Source organism: Crocuta crocuta, unplaced genomic scaffold (assembly GCF_008692635.1).
Source record: "Crocuta crocuta isolate KB4526 unplaced genomic scaffold, BGI_CrCroc_1.0 scaffold466, whole genome shotgun sequence".
In the NCBI taxonomy this organism is placed as follows: Eukaryota; Metazoa; Chordata; class Mammalia; order Carnivora; family Hyaenidae; genus Crocuta; species Crocuta crocuta.
Window position 1 is genome coordinate 5,622,790 of NW_027529672.1, and position 24,067 is coordinate 5,646,856.

At 45.6% G+C, this 24,067-nt stretch overlaps 1 long non-coding RNA gene across 1 annotated transcript; it reads right to left on the reverse strand.

Moving 5' to 3' along the window:
- Positions 1-2,344: 2,344 nt before the first annotated feature.
- On the reverse strand, positions 2,345-23,073 carry LOC144230668 (uncharacterized). Its single transcript, XR_013334833.1, has 2 exons — positions 23,007-23,073; positions 2,345-8,782 (listed from the first exon to the last, which is right to left on the reverse strand). It is a non-coding gene; the product is annotated as an uncharacterized LOC144230668 (long non-coding RNA).
- Positions 23,074-24,067: the final 994 nt, after the last annotated feature.

Genomic DNA, 24,067 nt, shown 5'->3' on the forward strand with positions numbered 1-24,067 from the left:
GTGGTTGGATCCCAGCCCAAGGGAAGAAAGGAAAGCAGACAGCAGGGGTGTAGGGGAGGGTGGAGAGGGGAAGGTGGCTGAAGGGTGGGTGCAGGTGAGGCTTCACCCCACAGGGTAACTCCACATGACCCCCCATTTCCTCACCCAAGAACACTCGACATACAAAAGAATAAGACTCCTCTTTCTAAAGATAACTCTTCTAAGTCCACATGTGTCCAGCACTTGGAAATGCATCCCCCACCAGTCCCCAGCCTTCACAGCCTTCACTCTGCTATCAGAGTAAGTCACGCTGACTTTTCTCTTTTGTTCAGTGATTTTCACGGCAAGTCCTTCTAATGGAACATTACTGCTTTCCCCTAATCCCACAGCCACTGCCGGATAGCTGACTGGCTGGCAATGCCACACACACCATGGGCCCAAACATTTAAACCTCCTGCCATTCATATCTAATGGCATCCAGTAGTGGGAAGTCATCTGACCTAATATCGAAATTCACATTGTCTACTTTTCCAGGTGACTGTAAGGTCTCCTCCTCATGTGTCTTATAATGTCACCCTCCTACATACTACATGTGGATTCATGAGAGGAGCAGATCACCTCTTGGGGCATCTCGATGAGGCCTGGTGCTCTGGAATGTTCCTTTTGACCTGAGAGTCCCAGAAATTATGTGGTTTTTAATGTTCACACCCATCTCCCTCTGGCACACGAATGTACAAAGTGTACTCCTCTGCAAAGATGGGGAGACTCAGCCACCAGATACGCATCCATCATCACATAAGAGACAGCGTCGATCAGGCTGCAGACGTACCATTTGCTTGTGATATACCTTGGGGCCATGGCTGTGGTCATTGCTCAGCAGCCCTGCTACTGCACATCAGAGTTTGGAAGTCCTTCTTTGCCCTCATTGACTGCAAAAGGTTCACATGAATCTCTTTTCTGGGCTGCCTGGACCCGAAGGACTATGGGCGTTTTGTGGAGATGGGCAGGAACTGAAAACACTCTCCACCCGCAGCATTGAGTCAGAGCTACCACCTCCAAGACCGGCACACAAAGTGGGCCAAGTATCAAACATCTAGACTGTGTTTGCCCCAGACACAGACTTTGGCCTCACCCACTATGGCCAGCCTGGCCCAGGACCCAGCCGCCCTCTGCAAATCCACTGTCTTATCAACAGGATCTCAAGCAAGAGCTGAAGGCTTGGGTCTCCTCGTAACCCATGTTGGGGAGGGGGTGACAGCAAGACTGCTTAGCCCTTTGTCCAGAGAAGGGGACTGGAAGTAGTCTCACTCCTTCCCCTCCCGGCCCCACCCTACATCACTGGATACTTAGGAGACCCCATGAGGTCGCATCTCTGCCCCTCCCCACCAGCAGAACCAAAGGGTGTTCACTGTGGTCTGGCTCTGGCTTGTCCTTTTGTGCCAAGGAAGCCAAACAAAGCAATGCTATGTCCAGACCCCAGAGTGCTCTCGGCCCTGGGACAGCTCTCCACAAACGTGCCTCAGGCTTCTAGGGCTCCCTTCACGCAGTGTTAACTCAAGGTTGGCTTCTCTCATTGGCGTGTAGATTGCTGCCTTCTCGCTGTGTCCCCACAGTCTTCGCTCTGTGTGTGTCTGCATCCAAATCTCCTCTCTTCTAAGGGCCCCCGCCATGCTGGATTAGTCATGCTAGATTACGGTCCATCCATGTGACCTCATTTTACCTTAATCACCCTTTTAAAGGCCCTATATGCCAATGCAGTCAACACTCTGAGACCCTGGTAGGACTTTAACATGTGAATTTGGTTGGGGGGGCGGGGGTGCACAGTTCAGCCCCTAACATGTACCGACCTGGCTTCCCTCCCCCTTCCTAGAAGCTTGTTTATGCTACAAAGAGTTCATTACCAAACTGGCTGCTGTCAACTGGAAACAATGTGTGCCCAGAAATGACACGTGATATGCCACGGCTGTTAGAGGAATTGGAGGGAATCCTACCCAAACGCACAGGACAGCCTGGGGTGGCATATTTCACAGCACAAAGCCTGCTCACATGCCTGCAATCTTTGATCCTCCAGCCCACTCAGTGAGGGAGGCTGGGGAGGTATTAATCAATGAACACAGATTAATTTATGAGATGACGAGATGCAGAGTAAGTTGCCCAAGGTCACACAGCTAATTACGGCCCAAGTCTTGAGACGCCAGGAACATGCTCCTTCGACTACCCCTCGTGGTCCCCTGTGCAATAAAGGGACGCCTGGAATACGATTTCACAGCAGTTCCTTCAAGTTAAAATGTGTTTATCATCTTGCATAAGTTATGACCCCAACCTTCCCACAAGAAGATCGTATCACAATAAAAAACACACATGGTGCAGGTGGCTAACATGATTTATTAAATTTTCTCAATTTCATGTATAGGAAGTTCCTCCACACAGGAAAATTTCCTAAATATTGAAAACATATGTACATAGGACAAAGCTCAGAGAAAAAAAGAAGGTTTATTATAATACATCACACATAATAAATGCTTTTTTAACAAAGTCTGTATGAACTTTCCACATTAATCAAAAGTGAATGCTGCATGATTTTGTATAATTAACCAGGAAGTCATATTACAAGTGATAAATATCACAGACAATAAAGTGAAGCGAACGAATATTGACCTTAAGTGCTCATTAATAATGCGGGGTTTTTGATGGTCCACAATGCAATTATTACTTAGTTAATTGAAGGGTCAAGTTTCCCAAAGATTAATAATTAGACTTCCAGTGGCCTGTTCATCAGAGGTTTAATAAATGCTAAAAGAGGCCCCTGTAGGCTCCCTTCATATCTGAGCCAGAACCTCAGCCCTTTGATTTCCTGCTGTCCTTGCAAAGCTAGGGACTTGAGAGAAGGGAGCATATTCCAGGCTGGGAGAGCCCCCAGGATGCTCTGGCTATCACTAGAAAAAGGTGTGCTTGACACCCATGCCAAAGACTTGAACCTTGACTTTGGGAATGAGGGGCTGTCTCAACCACATTCGCGGAGGGCAACAGGCCTCACCAGAGTCCGGGACCTCCAGGATGGATGCTGCCCCAGCCATGGCGAATGAGACAACTAAGAAAGATGCTAATGGCGCCTAGAGAAATTCACACAATGACTTTGTGTTTATCCGATGTGGGAAAAAATACATCCTGGCCAGTCAAAAAATTCCATCTCCTTTTCTGTATCTTTTTGGCCAACAACCTCCTCCGTGACCCAAATTCAGAATGCCCCTACCTCTTCAGCAGTCTCCTGTCCCCACCGTGACAATGAAAACCCTACTGAGGAGTAGGACCCAGTGCCATTTGTACTGTTTCAGGCAGACAACGTGCCCAATGAGCCTGCATATCCCAGCCTTTGAGCTTGACCCCTGAGCTCTCCTGCTCTCCTGCTCTCATGACACGTTGACCTTCATCCATTCTTCAGAATTCAGTCGAACTACCACCTGGTCCAAAATACCTTCCTGCTCAATCTCAAAATCCAAGTTGTGTCTTCTGTACCAACAACACATGACTCGCCTCTCCTTTATGGCAGTCAGCTTGGACGGTAGACATGGGTCTTGTCTTCCTCCTGCGTCCCTGCACGCTAGAAGCTACCTGTGGGCTGGGCTGGGTGACCCTCACTCCATCCTGCACATTCTCAGGTTACGGTACTGCTACTGCTTATGGTAGGTGTGAATTAAAGTGTGGTGAATTGGATGTGTAGGTGGGGAGAGAAGATTCCATTCTGAGTGGCAGGGGCAGGTTGAGTGGAGTGCAGATGAATGGGGGGGCCCCAGGGTCCACGATAGGCATGTCACAGAGCAGCTCCCCAGAGAAACCTGGGAGAGTGAAAGATGCCCACCTTGATAAGTGAAAGACAGCTGGGGACTTTAGGATGGCTCGGCATTGGAAACAGCAAAATGCCCAATGGTAAGGGATCAGTTTCATAACTAAGGCACATACACTCAACGGAAGATTGCAGAATCATGTTGTAGTAAGTATACAGCAGCATGCAAGGTAGAGCCACAACTGGCTGAGAAAACACAGAGCCAGAGGACAGCCTGATGCACAAAAATGCGAACAGTGGTTGTGGCTGGGGGGGACCACAGCTGACATTTTCAATTTTACAATTTCTGCTTCTCCGTATGTTCCGAGTTTCCTAAAATGAATATCTGCTGTATGTGGAGACAAGAGATGGGGTGGGATTCACCCTCGGCTCCGTGAGGGCGACAGAAATCACTATAAAAATTCAAGGAACTGGTCATGTGCTCTGAGCCAAAGTACATGTGGCAGCTGAGGACCCAGAGGAAAGGCCGGGCCAGGAGCATCCCTGGGCCTCCTGAACAATTCGGAGCTGCGCCTCCTTGAGCAAGTGAAACACAGAGGCATTTCAGAAAAGCCGGAGCAAAGTGCTAGGAGTGCAGTTCCCCCTTCGTCCTCCTCCATGGCCCTGCTCCCACTTGCGCAGAGCCAGACCCAAGCCAGAGGCCACGGGCTAGTACCTGGGCCATCCCTCCACTGTCACCCACCTCCGAGCCTGTCCGCCTTCTCTCTGGGACAACCGCACTCCTCCTGCCGGAGGCAAACCCAAGCCGAGAGCGCCCGCTCCTTCCCCACCCGCTCCTCCCCGCACTCAAGAACTGAATGTCCCTGCCATGGTGTGTTGGAAGCAGTGACCCAGAGGTGAAAATTCCTCGTGCCGTAACCAATCCCTTGGGCCAGTCAGTCACCTTTATTTATGGTTCCTGTAAAAAGACCGTGCTGTGAATTTCTACTCTCCCTCATATGCCCACTAATGAGATCTCATTTCATATGGGCTTGTCTCCACCTTTTGGGGGGCCCACAACTTTTGAGCGCCCACAAAAGGCAGCAGCCCTCCGCAGAAGGCTTCATGGGTCGGAAGGGGCCTGGCCGATCTGTGGGGTGCAAACTCGAACCCCTCTCTCATGGTACTGAGTATGCCCATGCCCACCAAGAGCGTCAGATTTCAAGCCGAAACCAAACCAGAAGAAATGGCATCCTGGCAGCACCGGATTTTATGTCTTGTTTTTATTTCCTTAACTTGTCTTTCAGCGTAAACCGTCGATGTTGTTATAAGAGGTCAGTATATGCCGGAGCACCACCAAACTATTTAGGCTTAAAATGACACTACTGTTTAAGACCCAGTAATTTTCAGAACACATGATTTACTGTGGTGGCGTTCTACAGACTCGTTTCATACCTCCAAGAAGGACTAGTCAAAGTGTTAAATAAACATGAAGTCTGTGCCTTGTTTTCTTTCCAAAAGTGCAAACATTGTGTTGCTCTAATGATTAAATACCGCTCAACACACAACCAAGTAACTATTTCACAGTTGTCTCTTTCCCGTGGCTTCATTTTATGTATTAATTATTTTGTGTTCAGACAAGGACTTTAATTAGGAGTCATAAAGGGTTTCTGAAGAGTGAATAAGTAGTTTCATCCACATTAAAGTGATAATAAACAGACATTTCTAAAACAAGGAGGTGCCCATGTGCAAGCCTTAGCTAAGCCCGAATCTATTAACCACTAACTAAACTCAGACTCATAAAATATTGTTTGGGGATGTTACATGACAGTAAAAAAGATTCAGATTGCCTTTAGGTCCTTAAAGAGGAAATAAATTAATTGAAGTTTGGTGGATATTAAAGGTTGAAACTTGCCTTTGAATGTGAAAAATTCAACCAATGTTATCTTAAGCTGCTAACACTGATTATTAAAAATTGTTTGATTCTCTGAAATGACAGTACAAAAACAAAAAAAAATTTAATGTAACAGCGTTTTAAGGATAAGAGGCAAATACATGTGCACTTGATTACGATGAATCTGGAGGGAAAAGAGGAAAGAGAAAAGAATTCTGCCCATTAGGCTGAAAGTCCACTCTCCATTCTCTGAGATGGAAACCACGTTATCAACAAGGTCTCGCCCGCTGAGACTCTGAGAAGCAACGCATCGTGCCTTTCTTAGCTACTTGTGTCGGGAAGGTTTGGCTTCAGATGCTAGAGCAGCCTCCCTTCTCCAGATGCCACTCAGACACCATGCCTGGTGTCCCCACCATCAGTCAGCAGTGTGCACGGGAGGACCCACGGTGGATGCGTATTCACCTTTATTCTTGGCGTTATTCTGCATATTCATCTGGAGCTTGGGGCCATCTGGCTAGTCGGTGCTGGTCAGGCGTTGTTGGCTGCTGCCCTAAGTTCTCAGAACCCAACGATCCTTTTACGGAGCATCCCGTCAGGGTCTCCAGTGCTGGGAGAGGCGGGCTGTCTCCTATTTAAGCTTTGAGAGCGAGCACACCTCGGGATCACCTGCCCAGGGAGCTGCCCACCCTCCCGGCCAATTCAATGCCCTCCCAGCCCCCACGGGGCCCACCTGACCCTCACACACATCTCAGGTGGAGGTCTTCCCTCATTGACCTGCATGACCCCAGTCTCACCCACAGTCGGCACAGATGAAAACTAGTCAAATGGACGGAAATGAGTCTCCTTCAGCCTCCAGCACCCGGTGGTATTTTGGCTGAATGTGGAGCAGGGAGGGGGCCCGGCCACCAGCGCTGCCCAGTCAGTGGCTCCTGTCAGCTTCCCCTCGTCAACACCACCTCGTCCTGCGCTGGCTTCCTCACGGACAGGTTCTTCTTCACAGAGGGATCCGCCCCGCCACACAGAGGAGCCAAAGCTGAGTGGGGCAAATAACGGTGCTCTGAACAGCTGGCCGTTCAGTTTCCAGCCCTCGCCTGAGTCACTGACCAGTCGAGGGCTCCAGGCCGGTTGGGGACAGCCACCCTCCTCAGGCCTCATCGCCTGAGAACGCTGACTGTGGGGTGCAGACCGAGAAGGAGAACCGGTCACCCCGAGAGGGGCAGCGGGTCCCCGGGGGTGCCGGTGGCTGGCACCGAGGGCGCTGCCTCCGTCTCCTTGCTGCCAGGCCGCCCCGAGTGTCTTACACCGGGAACAGCCTGTCAATCTTGCCGTTGTCTTCAGTCTCGTCTTTAAGGAGAAAGGCTTTGAAGGCCTTTGTTTCCGCTGCCGGAAGAACTCTGACCTGAGCACACGGAGGACCGGGGCCTGGGACCCCAGCCCTCAGGATGTCAGGGACAGGACAAGTCTCCATGTGCACATGTCATTAAGATAAATCTAAGTTACCCAGGATGTAAGCAAGGGAAGGAGTGGCGGTCGAATGTGGTCTTCCCTGGGATGAGAGTTTCCGAGGAGCTGCAGATAAGGACGTTACCCTTGTCAGGTGAGCACAGTCAGTTGGCGGGTGTAGGTGATTAAACCAGAACATCACTTAAGTATTCCTGGCCATCAGCAAAGATGGGCTTCGTGGGAGAAGGAACCGAGGCTGGGACCTGGGAAGTCCGGTGCCTGAGACAAGCTATTCCATGAGCATCACCTTCACTGTCTATTAAAAGCAAGTCGCACTGCCTACGTGGGGCCACGGTGAGGAGTGTGTGAGATGGTCCCAGACAAGCCTAATTCGACTACTGTTTGTCTCCTCAAATGCACCGGGCAGGCTGTCCACTCCCAATTTAAATCCTTATAGGACACTGCTCTGCATACCTCCCTGACCTCTACCCTGTGCATAAATGCATTGTACAGAAGTCAGCTCACAAGTGCGCCCAGATCGTGAGCATAGATGCCCATGGCAGCAGCTTTATAGAAGTATAGGGCTGGAAATAACATGAGCGTCCATCAGGAGGGGCTGGTAAAGAGACAACCACGCCGTGGCCCTGCCGTGCACACGGTGCAGCCGCAGCGAAATGGGCTCACAGGAATGACGTCTACAGGAGGGGAAGCAAGCTTGCAAAGCAGTATGTACAGTAAGGTCCCATTTGTTCAGGAAGACGAAAAGAGGCAGATGGACAGACAGAATGACAGATGGAGAAGCGCTCACTGACACACACTTGTGCACAGAAAATAAGATTACCTCGCATTTGGCTCCTTTCGTGTTGTATATAAGACACAATAGAGCCAAAAGAGAAGTTTCCTACTGTTGGAGCAAATATCTTTGCATCTTGTCTTCATCAAACAGAGAGAGAACAGGTCAGTGTAGAAGAATGTGTGGTGACACACCCAGGAGAGAGAGGGGAGGAAGGGGGGGGAATAGAGAGTACAGGAATGAGGAAAGTACAGACAAAACAGCCAGATCAGGACGCGGCTGTGCTCACATGAGATGTAAGACACAGTTAATTGTACATCACCATCTTCTTTGTGTCCGCAAGGTGTTCAGGCTGTGGCTAACCCCCAATGACATCTAGCGCACACGAATACAAAGAGCCAAGCATGAAACAGGCCAATTAGGAACCCAGAGTGGAGATTAAAGAAAAAAAAAAAACTAAACAAAAACAAAACAAAAACTGTAATACAACAGTGAATATATTCAGAAAATGTCAGTTGCCAAATGTTTGCACTTGGAATTCCACCTCCACTTGGCTGGAAATGTCCATGGATCCCAGAACGCTGGAATAAAACTCCATGTGGTTCCATTTTTATGGGTGAATCTGAAACCAGGTGGTTCCAGAAAGAGAGTTCCCACAGCCCTTGCCCTCCTGTGGTTTCTCCGGATGCTTAGCATGGTTTCCGAAAATGAAATTACAAACATGAATCTCTTCTACGCAAGCAAACTTTCATACCAAGTATGCCAATTACAGGCTTGTCGTTTTCCCTTTGTAAACCCCAATTTTTAGCCATAAAAAATGTGCTTATGATACAACTTTTTGAGCTCAAAAGAATCAATTGTGGAGTTTTTTCGGGGGGGGGATGGGACTTGCAAATGTCTTCTTAACTCCCTTAAGGAAAAACAAACACAAGTTAATTATTCCTAGTTTTGATCATAATTCAGTGATTCTCTAGCAAGTTATTTCTAAATTTGAAAAAATGTTAAGCCATAAGATAACCTTTACTTAATTATTAGTAGAGGGTCTCCCGGAGATGGAGAGGGAAGGAATGAGTTCGTGGGGAGGGAAGCAAGGATTTTATAAGACAGGGCAAACAAGGAAGTGTGTGAAATATCTCACACTGTTTGGGAAAGAGCACATGTGTGTACTGATGCTAAGTCTGTGCCCCTGCGGATGTGTCTCTGACACCCGGGCACCACGGCGCTGGGGAAACAATAGGCTTTGAGACCAAACTTGGAATTGTCCGTCATTAGGGGTATTAAACTATATTCTTAACATTATTGCAATGGAGGCTCTTTTGTGCGGTTTAATATAGCCATACCTTTTTCCAACAGCCACATACTCTAACTTTGACACATTTAAAGATGGAAGATCTACAGGGAAATGTAGAATCAAGAGCCATAAGACACTGGGTTACAGTTCATGAGAATTTGCAATTTAAGTGTATGATGACTGAAAAAGAGATGTAGATGCATCAGGAAATGTATCTTTCAGCCGCTACATCTACACGTAGGTTAATTAAGTCACCAGCGTTCTGCGGAGGAAAGTGTAAAACACCGCGATCAAGTGAACTCTTCCGCAGGGTTACACAATTTATAACCCGTACCATCCTTGGAGGAGGATGTGGGGGAGCGGCTGCCTCTGGCAGGCTTTCAAAGAGCCCGTGGAGGAGGAGGGAGCCGGCCTGGCAAAGCCACCCTTCCCTGCTCGGCAGGCCGCTCTGTGCTCCCGCTGCCTCCCGCCCTGCGCTCTGCCCTCTGGGCGGCCAGGGATGGGGCGTGTGCTCAGAAAGCACGGAGAACAGAGAACCAACTCAGTTGGTTAAGCGTCCACTTTGGCTCAGGTCATGATCTCACAGTTTGTTGGTATGAGCCCTGTGTCGGACTCTGTGCTGACAGCTCAGAGCCTGGAGCTGCTTCGGATTCTCTCTCTCTCTCTCTCTCTCTCTCTCTCTATCTCTCTAAAATATAAATAAAACATTTTAAAAATTTAAAAGGAAAAAAGAAAGCACAGAGAACTGCCTGCAGCACAGGGCATGCATCTCCAGAAGGCAGGCAAGGGCACAGGCCCGCCGGCCGGCATCCCCCACAGAGTGACCAAGCGCACCGGCTGCCTTTGGCCCCAACAGAGAGAACACCCCGAACTTTCACCCAGTGCCCACCCAGCCTGATTAACATACCAGAACCTGGAATCTGAATTCAATACACAGAGCCTGGAGCCCCTGGGTGACTCAGTCATTTAAGCATCTGTCTCTTGATTTCAGCATGGGTTCATGAGCTCAAGCCCTGCGTTGGGCTCCTTGCTGACAGCACAGAGCCTGCTTGGGTTCTGTCTTTCCGTCCCCCTCCCTTCGCCTCTCCCCTGCTTATGTGCATCCACAAAATAAATAAACATTTATTTATACATAAACTCTCTCAAAATAAATAAATAGACGTTTTTTAAGTGTTTAAAAATAAATACATGCAACCTAAAGCCTAGGCCATCCTAAGCGTTTCTGTTTTAAATTAAAGCACAGAATCAGCATTGGCCTTCACCTGGTGCCCCTGAAGAATTAGGGGACATTGTCTTTCTTGAGCCACATACACACAATTGCCCTTGAGGGATACACCCACACCACACCCCCCAAAATGTAGCATCTGCAACACCCCTCGGTTTGATCTGCCCCCATTCCTGCTCCCGGGCGTCTCGGTGAATCTGCACCGAGATTCACTCTGGTGAATCCAGGGACAATAGAAGCCCTCGTGTCCTAAAGGGGGGACAGGGATGAAATGTAAAACTGTCAAGACTGGGCAACCCTCCATGGAGACCAGAAAGACATAAATGGCTCCATGTCCAAAGCAGGTGAGAACGGGAATCTGTGGGTCCAGAGCACACCCTGTCCAGGGTACCCCTCAATGCCCCATGAGAAGGCTTTGGCTCCTTAACCAAATTCACCTTTGATGGGCACCTGCAGTTCACAAGCCCAACAACCACAAAGGGAAAGAGAGGCTTGTTACAAGACCCCGCACCAGCCCTTTCACCCCTGGGGGTCCTGAATCCCAATCCCAACTTCCAGTCCGGCTTTTCCATTATGCACACAGCCTTTTCCGCCCTCCACAGTCTGCCAGACAAAACCGTTTTCCTTTCCTAGTTGAGCCTACTGGGAATGGCCCTGGCTTAGAATCCACTCTGCCACACCAACCTCTCACAGGATAATATGGACAAGTCACTGAACGCCTGCACCTTCTCAGCTGAGATAAGATCTGTGAAGCTTCCGGCACAAAATAGGGGCTCAACCAGTGCTAATGGGGAGTCTGCATGAGCAGAACAGGGGTCAGTCCCCAAATACTCAACAACCTCTTTGTTTTAGACACATGTCTTAATACATCTGTCCTTCGTGGGGGGAACGCCCCACCTGGCCTGCCTGGGGACGCAGCGCACTTTCGCAGGCCACATCAGGGCTGCCGGTCCCCAGGCCGCACAGCGAGGCAGGACACAGGGCACTCACACTTGTGTGCACACAGCAGGGACTCGAGACATATTTGCCAGGTGAACAAAAAGTTGTCAGATAAGAAGACCCACATCATGAAGCCCGTGAGGCCAGGGTGGTAGGGAGGTTCCACGCAAATGGATGCATTCATGCCAGTGGCTGCACATTCACACATTTTTTTCAAAAGTCACACCTAAAGTAAGTACAAGTATAAAATGATCATCAGGAATGCGACAATGGGACGCAAAACTCAGATTTTTTTTATACACGAAAGACAAGCTGAATACGAAACTCAACTCGAGGGGCGCCTGGGGGGCTCAGTCGGTTAAGTGTCCGACTTAGGCTCAGGTCATGATCTCACGGTTCGTGAGTTCAAGCTCCACGTCGGGCTCTGTGCCGACAGCTCAGAGCCTGGAGCCTGCTTCAGATTCCATATCTCCCTCTCTGTCTCTGACCCTCCTTTGCTCACGCTGTCTCTCTCTCTCTCTGTCTCTCTCTCTGTCTCTCTCAGAAATAAATAAAACACATCATAAATAAATAAATAAATAAAAACAAAGAAGAAACTCAAGAGATGAAGTTCAGCATATAAAGAGCATCCACTGATGGAGTATTGATGTCTGCTGCAAAGAACTAAATAAACTGGCATTGTAATACTCCAAACAGAACCGAAATGACATAGCCAGGCTGGAATACAAGAGAAACCCTGGATGGACCCTGAGTGGAACAGACACTGGACACGGCTGGGGCAGTGGCAGCGGCAGCCGGCAGAGCTCGCGTCTGGAAGCAGCAGCGACATCCGGACTTAGACTCCAATAGGGTGAAAGGGACTGCAGAGCTTTCTCAACAACAGCAGAAGCAAACAGCCAAAATCGCTGCTATAGAAGGTGACAGGGCGGTGGGGAGAGTGCCTCCACCTCTCCCCCCACTCACAAAAGGAGACTGAAAAGAGGTCAAGGCCAAATCCTGCCCCTCACTGGCTTTGTGACAGTATCAGCAATATGCCCAGTACGGGAGCACAGCAAAAGTTGCTATCCGCATGGAAGGCGCGATGAGCGGTGCAGAGTCATCAGACAAAACCTCACAGGGAGGACAGACGAGAAAGGGAGAGAAGATGAACGCAATGGAATCCACAGAAACAATTAATTCTCTCACTCACAAGGAGCCTGCACGCCAAAATTTCAAAGCACATAAAACAAAGCTTCAAGGAAGAAAGACACGTAAGTAATAAAGACAACAGTATGAATTCATTCCAGATATAACTAAGTTTATAGAAAAGCCTAGCAAAAACCTTAACATAAGCATGTTTAAAATTTTAAAGCGGTAAACAAAGCATCCCGTACCTCCATAAATAATTTTAAATTAGGAATAAAAAGTAAATAAATGAAATAAGAACAGATCCATATGAACGAGAACCAGTTATAACATCTTAAAAATGAAATGTATAGGCACTAAAAATGTTTTAAATGTACAAGATGGGATAAACTCTAACAAAAACACAGTCCAGAGTAGAGAGTAAAATGAATACAGAACTGAAGGTCACATCAAGTGCAAAGTACGCCACTGATTTTTTTAAAATGTTTTAATGTTTATTTATTTTGATAGAGAGAGAGACAGGGAGAGACAAAGCACAAGCCGGGGAGGGGCAGAGAGAGAGGGAGACACAGAATCTGAAGCAGGCTCCAGGCTCTGAGTTCGCTGTCAGCACAGAGCCCGACGCAGGGCTTGAACTCATGAACCGTAAGATCATGACCTGAGCCAAAGTCGGACGCTTAACTGACTGAGCCACCCAGGTGCCCCACATTTATTTTTTAATGTATGTAAAACCTATTGAAAGTCAAGAGGGTATTGTGAAGATCACTCTGTAATGTATAAAGATATCAAATTGCTATAATGTATACCTAAAATTAATAGGCTATTCTATATCAATTGTACTTCATAAATATTTTTTTTTTAAAAAGCAGCAGGAATAATAGATTGAAAGACTTTAAGATTTATCAAATTGAAGTTCTTGAAGCCGGGAATAGCAGAAAATTCATATTTGAGAACTTAAAAAATAGCTAAGAATTTTAGAGAACCGGAGAAAGACATAGTCTTTAGCTTGCAAGAGTAGCCAGGAAGAATAGATTTTAAAATGTATGCCTAAGTAGCATAATGATATGCAGAACATGGAAAATAAGAAAATTAACCTCAAAAGCTTCCAGGAGAAAGAAAAGCAATTGTCTATGAAGGAATGATAATTACAATAGCAGTAGATTTCTCCTCAGCAACAAGAGATTCCAGAAAGTAATGAAGTAATAGCTTTAAAGTGATGGGAAAAATTAAAAAATAAATAACCTTAACCAAGGATTCCAAATCAGTTGAACTATCAATCAAGAGTGAAGCAATCAACAACAAAAGCAAAATTATCTGATTAAAAAATAGGCAAAATCCCTTAAAACACATTTCTCCAAAGAAGATGTACAAATGGCTAATAAATGAAAAGATGTTCAACATCACTAATCACTAGGGAAACGTGAATCAAAATCACAAGAAGATAGTTCTGTACACTCATTAGAATGGCTATAATTAAAAAACAAACAAACATGTGTCGGTGGGAAGTTGGAGAAATTGGAACTCTTAATGCATTGCTGGTGGGAATCTAAAACGATAAAGCCATTAGGGAAAACAGTGTGTGTGTTTTTTGGGGGGGGGTCTCTCCTCAAAAAATAAGTACCGGAGTACCACATGACCCAGGAATTCCACTTCTGGGTATCTACCCAAAAGAAGTGAAAGCAGGGACTTGAATAGATATTTGCATGCCCATGTTCATACCAGCGTTATTCACAATAGCCAAAAGGTGGAAGTCACCCAAATGTCCATTGCTGAATGAATGGATAACCAAATGTGGTCTATGCTTTGATGGAATATTAGTTAGCTCTAAAAGGGACTGAAATTCTGACACCTGTTACAACATGAATGACCTTAAAGACGTTATGCTGAAGTGGAACAAGCCAGACACAAAGGGGACAAATACTGTATGGTTCCACTCGCACAAAGGTCCCTAGAGTAATCAAGTTCATGGAGACAGAAGGTGGAAGGGTGGTTGCCAGGGGCTGGGAGGAGGGAATGGGGAGTTAGTGTTAGTGTTTAAAGGGTGAAGAGTTTTAGTTTGGGAAGATGAAAAAGTTCTGAAGAGAGTAGTAGTTATGGCTACACAACAGTGTGAGTATAAATACGCCATCAGCCTGCACACTTAAGTGTGCTTAAAATAGTAAATTTTACTTTATGTATTTTCATCACAATGTAAAAGGGCAACCATAAAAAATAATGAAAGCAAACTAAAGACATTTTCCTGTATACAAAGATTTAAAGAATTTTACAACCCACAGATCCCAGTGAGAGATCTATGATAGCATGCGTTCGGGGCAAGACAAGGAAATGCAAAAGGTACTATGGGAAATGAGAAAGAAAGTAAACACTGCAACTGATCAAAGATCATAGTAAATTTAACTATTACTTTAGAAAAGAGCTTTTTGTATGAAGCAGTAGTGGTCAATCAAATGCTAATAGCAATGCACAAAACTGTTCCATGTATCCCAAGGTCCTTATCAGGGTCAGAAGAAAGGAATCAATACTAAATTTTTCTAGCTGTTCCTAGAAAGTTTTTGGCCAAATATCTTAACATTTTAAAGATAATCACCAAAAGAATGGGAATCTATAGCTTCCAAAGGGGCAGAAAGGGAGGAAATCACCATAAAACATTTAATCATTTTTCAAATAGAAAAGATGGGAAAAAGGCAAAAGAATGGGGGAGGGGGGAAAGAAGAAACACACAAACCATATCAACAGAAAATAAAGTAAGATGGAGATAGAACACCAAACATGTTCATTAATTACAATATATATTACTTATAATTATAATAGTTATATAATAAATTTATTTAATAATAGTTTAATAATATAATAAATAAATATATTATACAATAATCAATATATATTAGTAGATTAAATTTACCTATTAGAAGATGTTATCTGACTGGACTTTTAAGAAATCTAGGTATATGGCACTTATAAGGAACACATATGAGGAAAATCCACACAGATAAAGGGAAAATAAGGAAAAATATATAGCATACACATATTATCCAAAAGTAAATGGCGTGCACTATATTAATATAAAATAAAGTGCAATTAAGCTGAGAAGTTGTAATTACTATAAAAAGTGTTACTATATCATAGGAAAAAACCTCGTCAGGAAGGTATCAACAATTATAAACTGTGTATACTTCTAATAACATAGCTCCAAAAGGCAACATCAAGCTCAAACTGGCAACATTGTAAGGGTAAAATAACAAATCCCCAACTACAATATTTGTAAACTATAAACTGAAAATAATAAGGAAGTTCCTTAACCCAACAAAGGACACTTATTCAACACCTACTCAATACATCACACAAACACCACATGAGACTTTAAAAGGTCTCCTTAAAACAAGAACAAGACAAAGAGGCCTGTTATTATCACTTATATTTAATATTGTTCTGGAGGCTCCAGACAATGTGGTAAGAAAAGAAAAATAAGTTAATGCATTAGAAATAGCAATGGAAGAGATGACATAATAGTCCGTTCATAAATTCAAGGGAAACTATCGATAAGTACTAGAAATAGAGTTCACCATGGTTACTAGATACCAAATTGTGGTAGGAATAGTAATGGCCCCCAAATATGTCTCCATCTGAATTCCCAAAGCCTATGAATATGCTACCTTACGCGGCAAAATGGACTCTGTGTATGTGATGAAGATATGGGCCTGGAGAGGGAGAGGTCATCCTGGGTTATCTACAGTAAGGGCAGTCTGATCCCATGAGTCCTTAAAAGTAGAGTCGTGGCAATGGGAGGACAGTCTGAGAGATGCAATATTGGTTGCTTTGAAAATGGAAGAAGATGACCATGGGCGGAGGAATGTGGCCTCCAGAAAGTGGAAAAGAGGCAAGGGAGCAGATTCTCCAGAAAGGGGTTCGTCCCTACCACCTCTTCATTTTATCCCAATGACACTTCTGACCTACAACACTGCATAACAATAAGCTTGTTTTTATTTTGTTTTTTTTAATGTTTATTTATTTATTTTTGAGAGAGAGGGAGGGGCAGAGGGAGAGAATCCTGAGCAGACCCAATGCGGGGCTCAAACTCCTAAACTGTGGGATCATGACCTGAGCTGAAATCTAGAATCAAATGCTTAACTGACAGAGCCACCCAGGTGCCCCCGGTTTGTTTTGTTTTAAACCACTAAGTTTATGATGCTTTTTTATGGCAGCAATAGATAATAACTACACACAAATAAACAAATGCAAGTCAACAGTACATCCATCACCAAACGTCCTAGTATACAATATAGATGTTAAAGTTCTCATTCACAGTAACAACAAAATGTGAAAAGTCCTTAGAGAGATAAACCTAAAAAATACATGTCTGAAAAGAGTACAAAATATTATCAAAGGATATAAAACAAGACTTGGATAAAGGAGAAGACACATCATGGACATGAATTAGAATGCTTTTTGTCATAAATACGTAAACTCTGCCAAAATTCATCTCTAAAGTCAATGTAATCACATCTATAATGCTAACAGGATCTTTCATGGAACATTACAAGCTTATCTTAAAATTCAGATGAAAGAGCAAAGGGTCATGAATAGTCACAAGAATGCTGAAGGAGATAAGCAATGTAAGGAGCCCTACCCTCTCAGGCATCAAGGCTATTTTTAAATTATATTAGATAACACAAAAAGTTATTGCCACAGGGAAAGACGGAAGACCAATGGAACAGAAGAGCAATACATACAGTATATTCCCATCTTCATAAAGTTGAAAGAAAGGCAAAGCTCAAGAAAATTGTGTAAGGATATATGTAGATATGGAAAATAATAAAGAAAACCAAGGGAACAATTATGAAAATGTGGAGAGAGGGGGGTGACAGGGATACGATCAGGCAGTGGCTGCAGAAACATTCTAAGACACTGGACATGTCATGTCATAGTTTTGCCGACGTTTATTTTGCTTTGTTCTTTCACTATAATCTTTAATTATGTGTTTGTGTCCCTCTCCCTCTTGCATGGTTTTCACAGTTGAAATATTTTAATGACAATAGTGAGATGATGAGCTAGTCAATAAATAGAGCTGTGAAAACCAGTCATCCATAACCACAATGTAAAATTAGATTGCTACCTCACACCATACATTCAAATGCATCACAAATGGATGTAAGACCCAAATGTAAAAATCACATGTTACCATGTTTAGGGTAACATTCAGCAGAATAGTTTATTCTCACGGCAAAGAAAGTTCTTAAACATAAAAAGCACGAAGTGTAAATTAAAAGATTAATAATTTCAACAATACTGACATTAAAATAGCTGCCCATCGAAAGACAGTGTGAAAAAAAAAATAAGCAAAAAATCAAGCCATAGAGAGGGAGTAAATATTTGCCATGAGCATAATAAATAATTATCCTCAGACACACACATTTTATTTTTTTTAAACCTCTTTCAAATCAATAAGAAAAAAGACATTCCAACAGAAAAATGACCACATAATATGAACAGGCAGTTTGCAGTAAAGGAATATAAATGGCCAGCAAATATAGACAGAACAAGAGCCTATATTTATATTTGTTGTGGCCTCAGGGCAAACTACAACAATGAGCTACCAATTCATACCCACCAAATGGGCAAACATACTAAAATTTGGCGATTACAACTGTTGGTCAAAAATGAAGGGAAAATTAAAGTCCCCTGCTATTAGCACATTCTTATCTATAACTTGTTCCTGTTTGTGATTAATTGTTTTAGATATTTAGGTGCTCCCATATTCGGTGCGTAGACATATGTTTGCACATATAGGAGGATTGGGAGGAACTGAACGGAGGACCGTGGGGGAGAAGAAGGGGGGAAGTGGTGGGGAGAGGGAGAGAGGCAAACCATGAGAGACTCTTGAATGCCGAGAACACACTGAGGACTGATAGGTGGAGGGGGGAAGGGGGGTGACGGGCATGGAGGAGGGCACTTGTGGGGATGAGCACCGGGTGTTATATGGAAACCAACTTGACAATAAACTATTTGTAAAAAAAATAAAAATAAGTTTTTAAAAAATGAAGGGAAAAAGGGAAACTTTATACCCACTACTAGGAATGCTCAGTGGTTTCTAACTTTGTAAAATAATCTGGAAATATCTAACAAAGTTGAAAACACTTGTATCCTATAACTTAGCAACATGACTTCTTGGTAGAGACTCTTGCTCACGTGTACAAGAGTCTGAATGAGACGTGTACCAGAATGTGTAAGACCATGTTATTGCTCACAGGGATCAGTGGGAAACAAGCTAATAGCCCTCAATAGGAGAATGGATAAATTGTGTTCATTCCTACAATGTGAGAACATAAGGCAGATAAAATAAATGTACTAGAGTTACATAGGCAACCTCAAAAATATGTTGAGTGGAGAATAAAAGGATATAGACCATATAGTACCGTGTATATACTCTTTTAATCTGTAAACCATTATCATAGGTAACCTTTATTGATACATAAATATGTTATAAACGTGTAAAAATGTACAGAGGAATGATAAATTCACATTAGGGGTCGCTTTAGCATGGAGGGAGGGGTTGGCCTCACAGAGAGGCCCTGGGGTCCTCCATTTCATCTATCACATTAAGATTTGATAAAGATGGTTGGTATGTGGGTATTTGTCTACTATTCCCTATTTTCTCAGAATGCTTGAAATATTCCCTAATTTTAAAAAACGCATTTTCAGGGGTGGCTCAGTCAGTTAAGCGGCCGACTTCAGCTCAGGCATGATCTTGCAGTTTGTGGGTTTGAGCCCCACATCAGGCTCTGTGCTGACAGCTCCGAGCCTGGAGCTGCTTCGGATTCTGTGTCTCACTCTTTCTCTCTCTGCGCCTCCCCCACTCATGCCCTGTCTCTCTCTTGCTCTCAAAAATAACCATTATTTATTTATTTATTTATTTATTTATTAAATGTATTTTATTTATTTTTTTAATTTAAAAAATTTTTACATTTATTTATTTTTGAGAGACAGAGTGAGACAGAGCATGAGTGGGGGAGGGGCAGAAAGAGAAGGAGACACAGAATCCGAAGCAGGTTCCAGGCTCCAAGCAAGCGTTCAGCACAGAGCCCGACGCAGGGCTTGAACCCACGAACCCTGAGATCATGACCTGAGCCAAAGTCGGACCCTCAACCGACTGAGCCACCCAGGCGCCCCAAAAATAACCATTTTTTAAAAAGAACGTATTTTCATGAAGAAAACGGCAGCCCCTCTGGAGAGAATATCTGTCCGTGGCTGGGAGCCCCAGCCAGCCCGCAGTTCTATGGGCCCACGTGGGTATCTCATAAGACACGGCTTGCCATGGAGAATGGGGCCCAGGGTTTTGAAAAGACATCAACTTGCTTTATGCCACAGCCAGGCATGACAAGTAGGCAAGATGATACAAATTTTTCTCTAAAAACAGAAGGAAATGTTACTGTTTATAAAGCAGTCCAAACGTAATGAATATTTATAGGTAACGAAATCCAACCTGCCAAAACGATCTGATTAATAATAGAGTGGGCTAGCTAAACCTGGTAACCTTTTATGATAAATTATAGGCTGTGTGTCAGTGGTCCTGGAACTGGAAGAGGGTGACTCATTGTTCTCGGCCCCTCCTTCCGGAGGATTTCATATCAGAACCGCAGGCTCAGACAGAGGTGGGAAGGGGGGTGGGGGGGGGCGGGGATAGCCACCTGAACTTGTCAGGGGTCAGGGAGAGTGTAGGAAGTTCCAAACCTCGAGAGCTGTCAGCTGGAAAAATAGACGGATTTGGGGGAGGTCGGCCTGGGATAAAAATGTGGTCAGTGTGAAGAAATCTGCAATTAAATCGCCTGTGCCCTTAATGGTGTAAAATGCCATGGCAGGCGGCCCTTGGTCCGTGCCCTGCCTGTCTTCCGCGGAAGAGAGCCCGCATCAGACTTGGAAATAAATGGTCTGCGGTTGATATGCGTGTTTTAACCCCTATGAACATTAATGGGAGTTTTGTGCACGTATTGATTGCCAAAGAAGCCTAAAGTGTAAAGCATTAATTCTGAATTCTGAGATGTTTGTGAATTCCTCCTGGACCCTCAGTCCTCATCAGCACTTGGTATTTTGAACTCCTTCTTCTCTGCATATTTTAAAAGAAGAAATTTAGGGGCTTATCTAATCTGATCTTGTGTCTCTGAAACCTGAGTCATTTAATGGTTACGTCGATATACACCCACATTTAGGCTGAGATGAATGAGCACGGCCGCGCATCCGCCTTGGCAGCCGGACCGGGCATCAATCACCAAGATGGCTCATGCAGACACATCAGCCATTGGCATCCGGGTCCCCGCGCCCCCCTCCTGATACAGCTGAAGATACCTCCAATATATCAATAATGATCTGTGTCCAAAAACTTCTCCGGGGGATCACAGGAGCCAGGAGGGAGAGACATTTACCCAAGCCCATATCACATTCCAGCTGCCTCTGCTTTGCGGAACCCAGATGTGACCTCCCACCATCTCTTGGCTGTGGACGACTTTAGCCAGAGTCTTTACATGTCACTGGCCCAAGGTTCTCGGGCAGAGTGAAGGGTCGGGGTCAGTTGCAGAAGGGGTGGACCTCAGCTCTGGTTTCAGGGTGCGCGGGGAAGCTTTCTCTGACCCCTTTGTCTGTTCTTACAATCACCCGCTCGCAGAGCTGTGACTCCCACTCTCCTGCCGACCTCTGCATGGCTTTGCAGACTCGCCGCTGTTTTCCTTTCCAGGTGCCTTCCTGGCAGCTCTCAGCATCATGGCTCTCCTCCATGTGTGTGGTCTGTGCAGAGCTCGCTCTGATTCCTCCACTGCCAGACCCACCCCTGGCGGGGACCCCGCTATCACCTGCTTCCCAGTCTTGAGGGTCCCAGAGAGCACCGCCCTGGCAGGGCCGCTCTGGCCTCCATGAGGCGTCTCCCCTACTTCTGCCCAAGGGCCTCAGACGGTCAGGACCCTCTCAGAAACCCAGTTATGTTATCCCCCAAATGAGGATTAAACTACCCACCTTAGGTAGAACCCCCTGGATGGCCGCATTGGTGAGATGGAATTCCACGCATCTGCACGTGAAGGCTCTTCCACACAGCCAGTACTTGGGTGTGTGGGTTTTCCCTTCTAGCATCCTCAAAGAGCCTAAGAGCAGGGAAATGGAAAACCCAAAGAGAAAGAGAACAGACTGGAAACTCACAAAAGTCTTTTGAACTATACAGAACCGTGAAGGTGGTGTGTGTGCAGGGGCCGTACCTGTTCACGAGCTACTTTCACATCCTTGGGGTAGGGGTGTGGGGGGACAATGCAACAAACAAAAACACCACGTGCCCAGCTGTGCCGGAATTTTAGATAAACAATAAAGGATGACTTAGAACAAAAAAAGTTTTTGCGTCTACTTAGAGTAAAAATTCAATAAAATATTACTCATTATTTTTCCAGGATTTTCTAACTTAACTCTTCCTGGGAAGGAGGGAGGCAGGGAAAAGTCACAGCTCTCTCCCTTCACAGGTGAGAGAGGGGAGACCAGGGATGTGCAGGGCCCTTATCCACTGACTCTGGTGTGGCGAGCTGGCTTTGGGGAGAAATGTGACTCCCAGGGATGGGGGTCCCCGAGCTCACCCCCTCACGTGATCCCCACAGACGCCATGCTGCCTTGCTCAGGGACCCAAAGCAGGTGAAGTCGCTGGTCTGCATAAGCACGTAACGGTCCAGGCAGAAAGACTAACATTTTATTTTATACTTATACTCCTGGGGGGCCTGGAGAGAAGAGTTTCATCTCCTACTGAGGAACATACCTGAACTTCATTACTTGGAATCCAGTTAACATTGGAAAGAAAGCCCTGACCTTCAGAGGAAGTTGCATTGTGGTTTACACTGACATGCCTCACCCTCCCCAGTGGGCCCCCAAGAAGAAGACCAGGAAGAAACTAACTTTAGATAAAGGAATTTTACCAATGAGGACACTCTGTAAATGAAAATATAAAGGCTTGAACAGGTCCTTCCCCGTGCTTTCACTCATCATTGGGCTAGAGCCAGAGACGGCACCCAGAGGCCACAGTACCCCCTCCCCCGGCCGCCGGGGCAGTCTGGCCCAGTGCTGCCCGCAGGCCAGACCCAGCCACCGCCTGCATTGTATGTATATTTTACATCTTTAAATAGTTGAAAAATTCCAAAGAATATTTTGTGATGTAAAAGTTATATGAAATTCAAATTTGTGTCCACAGTAAAGGTTTTTATTAATATATATTTATTTCTTTATTCTGAGAGAGAGTGTGAGCAGGGGAGGGGCAGAGAGAGAAGGAGAGAGAGAATCCCAAGAAGGATCCACGCAGTCAGTGCAGAGCTGGGTGTGGAGCTCGATCTCGTGAGCCCTGAGATCATGACCTGGGTGGAAATCAAGAGCCTGACGCTCAACCAACTGAGCCACCCAGACGCCCTGAGACCCTTTTCTGATAATTATTCCTTCTCCCTCTGTCTAACCTCCTACTAGATTCCTTCTCTGATGAGTCTATAAGAACCAAAAGCTCCCTGGACCCACACGCCCTTCCAGACCTCCCATCATGCCCTTTACCTCAACATCCACCTCGTCCCAAAGCCACAGGTGTGCTGTCCGTGCCTGCTGCCTCCCTCGCCCTCCAGCCCAGCTCTGCGCCTGCACCACCTCTCTGGGCACAGTCCCCAAGGACCTCCCAGTCCTTCCTGCAAACAGGCACCACCACATCCGTCTCCTCCGCAGCCCCCCCTGCGCCCGACACCGTTAAGCCTGCTTCCTTCCTGCAGGACGCTCTCGTCCATCGCCGTCTGGTTTTCCTTCCTTCCTTGTGGCTGCTTCTTCTGCCCCCTCATCTTTCTCCTTTAAACTCTGGAATTTCTCAGGACGCATCCAGCCGTCCCCTTGCTCTCTCTCCCCAGATGACCTTACCCTGCCTTTCGCTGCAAGTGTCACGCAAGCTGTTGGCATTGTCTAATGAAATAGCAGCTCAGGAGAAAGACTCATTGTTCGTGAAGCATCGGCCAGACTTTCCTCGGGCGTCACTGAAGGAGTTCGATGATTGTCCTCTCCTGAAAACCTCCAAGAATTCCTTCCTGCACGTAAATACTCTCTCTTCCGTCAGTGGCCTCCCCATCCCACTGGGACTAGACCATCTACACTGCGGCAGCCCAGGAAGGTTCCATGGTAGTTGCTCATTAAATGTTTAAGGGCTCAAGACAGGGTCTTGACAATAAAGTAACTAGAAAACATAAGGACTCATATATTCAAACTTAAACTTCCAAAGCAAGACTTCTATAATCTCCCCGTGTCCGCTGAAAACCCCTAGGCATTTGTGTAACGTAGAAAGTAATTCTGACAACAGTGAAGACTGCAGAGCTAAGTGTGGGGGATGCTTCTGTTTGTGGGAACTGGGGGCCCTGCCATTTATTCGCTGTGTGACCCTAGGAAAGTCTCCTAACTTGTCTGAGCATCAGGCTCTCCAACCACCAGAGGGAGACAGTAAAAGTTCTCTCTCTCTCTGAGTTATCGAGGAAACCGAATCACATAGATCATGTCCAGTGCTAAGGGCAGCATGTGGCACATAAAATGCATGGAATAAATGGTAGTTCAAACTCATTCCCCAGGAAAAGTAAAATAAA